This window comes from Alligator sinensis, unplaced genomic scaffold (assembly GCF_000455745.1).
Source record: "Alligator sinensis unplaced genomic scaffold, ASM45574v1 scaffold267_1, whole genome shotgun sequence".
NCBI lineage: Eukaryota > Metazoa > Chordata > Crocodylia > Alligatoridae > Alligator > Alligator sinensis.
In genome coordinates, this window is record NW_005842100.1 from 1,938,783 (window position 1) to 1,947,425 (window position 8,643).

Genomic DNA, 8,643 nt, shown 5'->3' on the forward strand with positions numbered 1-8,643 from the left:
GGCGCCTGCCCGGGGTCGCCTCGGGGCCGGAGCCGCGATCGGCCTCCCGGCGGCAGGGGGTCGCGCATGGGCCGGGGCCGGGGCCGGAGCCGGGGCTGCCGCAAGTCTAAATGGGGATATCTTTGCACGGACTGAGCACGTGGACGGGTCGGGTGCGATCCCTCAGCGGCCGGGTTTGGTATTGTGAGGGGGACTTTCAGCTCTGCACTTCCTGAGCCCAGCTAGGGGCAGAGCTCAGTCGGGTGGAGCAGAGACTGGCAGCCGGATCAAAGATCAAGTGGGGGAGAGAGGCAGTACAAAGCGTTACTTATATTTGTTCTGCCTCTGTCTTCAACGAAGTAAAATAAGATTGAGAGCCACCTCTGCACTTCCGTAGCTGTCTCTAAAGGTTGGCTTGTTTTTTTTTTCCTGTTGCTCTCCTGAGGAGGGGAACTTAATGATGCGTTGGTGTTCATGCAGCGCTGTCCGTGCATTGGCTCCAAGCATGGCGTTAGTTGAATACTAAAAAAAATGAGCTTCTGCAGGATTAGACATGTGGTAATAACGTTATTGCACTTCACAAAAGACAGAAGTGAAGTGCATAGAGGTGAAGGGACCTACACAAAGTCAAATGTGTGACAGTTGAAAGAACTTGAGGCTTCTGGATTTAGTGTCTTCAAGGATATCTTTTGCTAACAAGCTAACTTTTAAAAACATGTGGAAGTTGTAAACTTCTGCTCCCTCTGGTCATGTCTGTAGTCTTGATGGTAGAAAAATAAACCTTTCCCATGATCCTTCATTTTAATGGTTAACGCACCACCAAACTAACAACTGTAAGACCTAAAGCCAGTTGTTTTTGGACACTTCCCTTAATCTAAGCAAGATCAGCTTCAGTCACTTTTACAGGCATTTTTTGAGCAGGTGCTTTCTAATTGAATTACAAATCTTATGGCTTTAAGTGATTCGGTTCTTTGAATGAAATGCATGTGTTGCTGCCAGACTTTTAAAAGACAATGATACCTTGCCTTGTAATCATCCTGTCTGTTGGCCACTGGGACAGATTTAGAAGCAGAGGGCAAATCAGGCTTCACAGTGCTGTACATACTCTAAACTCTGAGGTAGTACAAACAGTGTTAAGCCTTTGGATATACATAATACCCAGAAAAAGCAGATTGTGGCATACTTCTGCTTGGCAAGTTTTAGTCTCTAGGAAGTCAGTACACCAGAATCCAGTGACCCAGGACCAAGTGTTTAACTCAGTGGACTTGGCTAAAGAAAGTGTAGGCTTTTTAATACTAATGCTAATGTCCTTTGGTTGTTTGACAAATGTTATAATAAACGATTCTCAAGTTGTGTGTAATATTTACATGTACCTACCAAAATTAACCTTGATGACGTAAAAAACGGTGGGGGGGGGAGTTTATGCATGTACTGAAGAGATCTAAATGGGAGAATGTTGAAAAAGAAGCAACCTTGCTTTTTATTTTAAGGAGCCTTATCTACTCTACTAATCCTTCATCTTTCCAACAAACTTGTTCTACATACAGAGCAGCACCTTCTTTGAAACAGTTTGAACTTGAATGCTCATAATCCATGTGATACACTTTGTAGTTCTGTACTATGGATTTTTTAAATTTAAGTTTCTTAAAGTAACAGCTATATCCTCCTATCAAGAGACTGCTTTTATTTGGAACAGACTTTAGTTTACCACAATGAGTTTCATATATTTTATTTACTCAAATATAAGACACAGTTTTTTTCCCCCCAATCAGCATGGGGAAAAAAGCCACTAGAGAAACCTCACTTACAAGGAAACTGCATTAAACACACCGTCTATCATTAAACTGCTGCTCACAGCAGCACATGCCCAGTAAACCAGATATAAAGTTGTTTAAATGCAGCCAATGCTGAGCATGACTATAAAACACATGGCCTACTTTGGGTAAACACACTGATAGAATCTACTGCAAGGATAGGTTAGTGCAACTTCTCCAAATCAGATGTGTGGTAGTGCCCATTGGGTGCAGTCCCCCCCAGTGCCAACTCTTTCAACTCGTGATAAGCTACTGCATTGTATACATTTCAACTTCTACTTGACTCCCACACTGAGTTGTGCCTTTCTTTTCTATTTCCAATGATTTCTGTTTCTTCACCCGCCTTAAGTGTCTGGTAGATATTCCCAAATGGTTCACCCAGAATCCCTGTTGCTGCCTCCTCCTCAGCCTGTCATACATGATTAGTGTGGGCCCCCACTCCATCAGGTGGAGCCAGACCAGGTGCCCTGGGCCTCATCTGCATATAAATTTTTGGAGACTTCCAAAAACTGAGCATGCACAAAATTTATAAAAATGGCCTTTCCAGCTTGTGTAGCTATCATTTACCAACTGAAATTGAAAACTGAGCAACTGAACTCTCTGGATACTGGCTGACAGCCTGTTTCTCTACTTATGTTTATGTGGGCAAGGATATTGTATGGGTGAAAAACCCATCTCTGGAAAACTAAGAGCTGATGCACCCGCAGTGGCTGAATTGTAATACTTTCCTGTCAAATTTAGTTTTCTGCTGTGACTTTACAATGTAATTTTCCTTTAATGTGACTTTAGAATTGAGTTGAGGGAGGCTCTTAATTTGAGGAGAGCTGTGTTAACCAAGTTTTCGTCTTAAAAATAACTAGACTGGTGACTCAAGTTTCATTTCTGTCGCCTTTGGTTAGAAAGCAGTACATCAGGAGTACCACTGGTGAACTTTCATCCGTCTTTTTAATCTGGCTAACACAGTGGCATTAAGATTATTATAAGTTGTGTAAAATAAGAAATTTACTGTTACTAGTTTGATTTTATTTAATTTTTTAAATCTGGAAAAGTGTGTGTGCGCGCGCCTGTGCACTCGGTGAATGGGAGGAGCCTCTCTCTGTTATTTATGTAATGCTTAAGCAAATTAGTATTCTTATATATGTCATTGGGTACTGTTTATATTTAACCAGTAACATGGACTCACTGACCTCCTTTCTTCCAGAATTATGACTATTATTTAATAAATGTAAGGGCCTTTTGTTGGTCCATCTTTCAAATTGTCAGTTGGCTCCTAAAGTGTTATTGAACATTAATATCCAAAACACTCATCTTATTGAACATTAATACTTACCGGTTCTAGATAACATATCTTTAACTTTATCATAAATGTGGGCTGCCTGGCAAAATTAATTAAATATGTTTAAGAATTGATGAGTAATGGGGCAGGAAGATGCAAAATGGACAGTTACTTAACATGTTCTTAACTTGCCAACTGCCTTTAGCTCTTGGCACCAGGAATGTGGTGGTGTTTGTTTCTGGCAATGACATGTTAGGAGAAATAGCAGCTTACCAGTCAGAGATTCTACTTGCTGATGAAGCTCTAGTTAACCTTTCTTACCAACAAAAGATGTGCATTTCACTTTGGAGAGGGACCATAATTTCAGAAGAAACCTAATGATTGATGTTGAGGAGTCCTGAATAACCCCTCGCCTGTTTTTGCTGTGGTGGGTATGTCACTATATTCCTCCTCCCAGATACTGTGATCCCAGAAGCTGTTCAGTCTGAATTGCAATGATTATTGTTTGAGCAAAACAGGTTGTGAGGGACAGTTTCAAGGGAGATGAGATGCATAGGCCAGTGATCTGATCACACCCAGTGCTAATAAGGCGACCCTAGGAAAGAACATGGCTCAGTTTCCCTGCCCCCTGCTGACTCGGACAAGAAATCCTCATCTCGGAGGAAGGGGTGGGAATACAGAAATCTGAACCTGAACTGCATAAAACTCTGCCATGCAAAGGAGTGGGAGTGTGGAACTTGCCTCAAACCCTGAGGATGGACTCTGAGGGCCTTGAGACCTTGCCACCCCTAGTGAGTATGTTTGCATATTCTCTGCTGTACATATCAGCTCTTGTTAATATTGCCTGATTGATGACACCCCAATAAACCAATGTATAGTTTGGAGGAACTTGGTTTGGCTTCTTTTGTACTTAGGGTAAAATAAAAGCCCCCCCCCCCCCCCCCCGGAGACATCCTGGGTGTAACAATGATAGGTATTTCTTCTCAAAATATATAGGGTTAGTTACAAGTTTTCATGTATACATTTTGAGGTGGGGGGGGGTAGGTTATGATTGGGTTAAGCCTATTTTAATCTTTTTCATACAACTATTCTTTTGAACATGTTTGCCTAATGGTTTTAGCAAAGAATACAGATTGGCAATTCATGCTAGATTTGATTTCAGAATGCTAGTAAATGGTTTTAGTCTGTACTGTCTGATACTGAATGACATTGGGTAAAGGGTATACTGAGTACAGATTGGCATTTCACGACAGATTCGATTTCAGAACAGTGGGAAATGGTTTTACTCCATCCTGTCTGATTCTGAATGACAAGGGATATATTGATCCTGGAAATGACAAGGGGTATATTGATCCTGGCATGTGATTTTTCTCCATAGTCTGCACTACAAAAACTTTTGGCTGTCTGCTCCGACTGTTTGTTTTTGCATATTGTGTTTTGTACCTCTGGTTCTTTCCCCAAGTATAACTATAGGTTTGTTTGGGTTTTTTCCTTTTTCAAAGTAATTGCGTTCTAGAATAATTTTTACAAACTGTATGAGTGGGAGTTTGTTTAGAAAAATTAAAGCATAAAATGTTTGTTGGGTTCTTGGATTTCTGTCAGAGGCGTTCTTTAAATTTTCCCTGCCATACTATTTTTCTCACTGAGAACAACTTGTAATTTCAGTGGCTCTTATATTAGTAAATGATTTCAAGTGTAGAGCACTTGGTTTAACTTGGGAGCTTTAAAATATCATATCGCAATATATTCATTACCTAAGGCCAGGTTTTAGATAGACATACATAAATAGGGACCTACCTAAATCATGGCAAGACAAAGGTTTTTCGTGGCTTGCTTGCCGTGCATGTATCCAATTTCATGGGCATTTTGTGGTGGCACCACCCCTCAGTGATGATTGGTGGAGAGGCCCTGGTGTGGGGAGGAGGAGGAAGGATGAGGGGGCAATCACCATCTTGATTGCTGGCTGCTTTTTTGCTTCCCCACTCCTTGGTGCTGATTGACAGAGAGGCCTGGGGAAGCATGGGGGAAGAAGGACGAGGGGGCAGCTGCCATCTTGTCTGCTGCCTTCATGCCGCCCTGCCAGCTAGCACCTTCCTTTCCCAACAGTGAGGGCTGTTGGCTCTCGCTGAGGAGCCAGCATTTTATTTTTATTAAGTTATTTTGTTGTTGATTTTTTGTGGATTCTGCGGACAATCCTGGATTTTGCAGTTTCTGCAAAATCTGAGAAACTACAAGTTAAGTAGGTCCCTATGTATTAAAAATAAGATCCTGTAGCGCACTCATGAAAAACAAATCATCATCTTTGGAGTCCTTTCTATTTTATTTCACTGAAAGGATTGTGCATCTTAAGATCAGCTGCACTTCAGTGTTACCTTACATATGAAATCTTGGCACTTCTGCGGATGAAAGTTTTGCTATTTGTATGAAATTTCTCCCCTGTCATCTTTGGTTATGGATGCATTAAAGCCTGTTGGGTTTAATATAATTCAGTGGTTTTCACTGCTCCTGGGCAGTGCCGGCATGGGGTGGTGGGTGGCAGTGCTCCATGCCTGCCCACCTGCACGTACCCCCTATCACTTTCCTAAGCACCCCCAGGGGTATGCGTACCCCTGCTTTAAGACAGCATGAATATCAACTTTTTGCTGTCTCCTAGTCTCCATTATAGTTGACTGAAATTGCTGTTTGCTTGAAGTATGGAGACTCATATCCACATTCATCCAAAGGTGAAAGGAAGTACATGTGTTAAATCTTGCAGAAAGGAATTGAGTGACTAACTTGTTCATGTGTGCCAGTTCTTATTGGACAGTTTATTATTTTCTAGTTGGATTTTATAGTGTTTTTGTATTGCCCACAAGATCGGTCTCTGAACTACATTTTTTTTCCTTCCTAAAATAGGAAGATGAGGGACTTGAAGGGGAGGAAATGCATGATCAATGATATCCAGGTCGAAACTTCTTTTCATGCCTTCCATCTGTAACATTGGCATATTGTGTGTTGACCTCTGAATGCAGTAAATACCATGGTGAAGTGGGCCTTGAAATCCTTAATTTTTCTTCTTCTCTCTCTTTCTCCACAAAAAATATGAGAGAGAATTTCCTTTTCTTGCCCAGTTTTAGTTTAACTAAGCATTTAGTAGTTTGCCTTTTTTACTTGAGCAGGAAGAAGTGACCTTGTCTAGAGTTTTCCCTGCTGCTGCTAAGACAGGAAGGTTTATTTGCAGAATGGTAAACTAAAAACTGACAAGAATGACCTATTTATTTATTTATGCAATTAAATCTTTTGAAAAATATCCATGAGGACTCAGCTTGGAGGCTGTTTATTCTCAGTGGACCTGAAGCCAGCTTCATCATTCATGCAGTCCTGAATATCAGTGCATCTATAAAAATGTTTTCCTGTAATCAGTTACGTAGTTCATATATGACAGTATCAGCAAATCACTGTTTTTGAGCCAGTTCTTTAAATCTCTGTCTAGGTACCATGTCCAAACAGGACGCTGGTGACTGTGGTTTTCCACAGATCTTCTCTTCTCTTTGAGGCATACAGAATTTCCAGTGTTGATACATGCATCTATTTGGATAGATAGATAGATTAATTTCTTTAAACAAAATTATTTTATAGTTAGCCCAAGGAAGGAAGTTACCATTTTATGTATATACCTTTTTACTGTATATGGACATCCAGTTCATGAATGTATCTTAATACAAAGAACTTGGTAATGACTCCTGAGTAGTATCATATAAATATTACATGGAAACTTATTAGACTAAATCAAACTTCCTGACTCAAGACAATTTATCAGTAGAAAGTAATATTGCACTTGAATGTGCCCTCAATTTCTGGCAAGCTGCCAGTTACTTGACCAAATAGTGTATATTTTATATGAGAAGTTGGGTTGCCATGAGGACTATGCATTTTCTCCTGTTTAGGGTTGTTGTGGAACAATCTAAATCTGTGTTCTGCAATTAACTTCTTGGTTAGCAAAGTAAATTCCTTATTTGAGGAAGGTCTGAGTTATTTCTTCTACAGTTAAGTGGAATGGCAGAATCGGCATGCATTGGAATTGATCTGCTTTCACCGTTAATGTGCCTAAATATAATTACTTCAGAGTTCTGTAAGTACAATGAAGAAACATGCAAGTTTTATTTTTAAAGGTTGTGTCATTTTTTGATACCTCCTCATAACAAAGTTTAACAACAGTTGTCTTTGTAATATAGGTAGGAAAGAACTGTATTCCTGCCACTTGGGTAAGAACTTCATGCTATTTGGTTGTAATATATTTATCAGTATATCATACATACCTGCATGCATGTGCAGCTTTGAAAAACTATAGGATTAACCTTAAGGAGGAGGAAACATTATTTGCCATAGGCCAGATCTAGTGGTTTCTTGTGTTCAGATTCCCATTGGACTGTGCACTAGTTTAACTGTGATGGAGGGAGGAGGTGACAGGGGGGAGCATAAATTCAACGTATGTACTGTACATTTCTTCCCTATTACTATTTAGCACATCAATACAATTGTAAAGTTGTAGCATTCTCTCTTGCCTAAAAGTATTTTTCAGGTCACCCTTTAAGCAATTGTTTACACTGTTTTTGTGATGCCTCATGCAGAGACAAAGGTTGGAGGATAAAGAAAGTAGGTCAGCATTGCTCTAGTAATGTGTTGAAAATGTGAGAACTGAAACTGTCGCAGGAAAAGTCTACATTAATATCTAAAAATTCAGAATAGTTCTGAATCCAAAAGCATATGAAATACTAGTGAATAACGCTCAGGACCTTTGAATGTTAATACAAATTGTGTTTTCTCTAGGGTCCAGCCATTTGGGGGGGGGAGGGGTGATACATATCTTTAAAACAAAAATTCAAACATTAGAACAGAAATAAATAGATGAAAGATCTATCTGATCATCTATCACTCTAAATCATATTTCCAAATCCATGTTAAAACTTAAATTTTCAAGAATGCATTCAGAGACCAAACTACTGCTCTGTGATGGTTCAGAGTCCTTTTGGAAAATTCACAGAACCGATTTACAGCAGTAAGAGGGAAACATGTTGACATCAAGAACAGAAAAGACTTTTCAAGTTGCATGTTAGAGTCCTGGGACATGAGCAGCAGTCTATCTGTTGATGGTAAGGGTTTGCTTGTTCAGGTGTCATTAAACCATATTACTTTCATAGCATGAGTTGTTTACTCCTGGGATGACATTTAAGGCACATTGTAAATCTTTGCTTTATAAATACAGATATGAAAATGCTTTTGGGGTTTGTAGGAAAGACAGTAATGTGATGAAACCTAAGACTACTATAAAATTGTTTGGGTTTATGCTGATTTAAGTCATGCCCATTTTTTTTGCATTTCCCCCGCCCATTATGTATACATCCTTTGAAAATGAAATGTGTGCGTTCCTTAATTTTTGTCTGTTTGCAAAATAGGCAGGTGTTTAGTCTTTCAAAACTGAAGCTTGCTTGCTTGCTTGCACCTTAACTTGGAATGCAAAAGAAACACTATAAAGAATGAATACGTCTCATTGTGTATTCTTCAGTGAAAAAGGTGTGATATGCCATGTTACCG

The 8,643-nt window shown here is 39.8% G+C and overlaps 1 protein-coding gene across 1 annotated transcript in view; it reads left to right on the forward strand.

Annotated features, from left to right (window-relative positions):
- CRY1 (cryptochrome circadian regulator 1) overlaps positions 1-8,643 on the forward strand; it is a 62,374-nt gene that overhangs the window by 395 nt on the left and 53,336 nt on the right. The gene's annotated exons all lie outside the window — the stretch shown is intronic.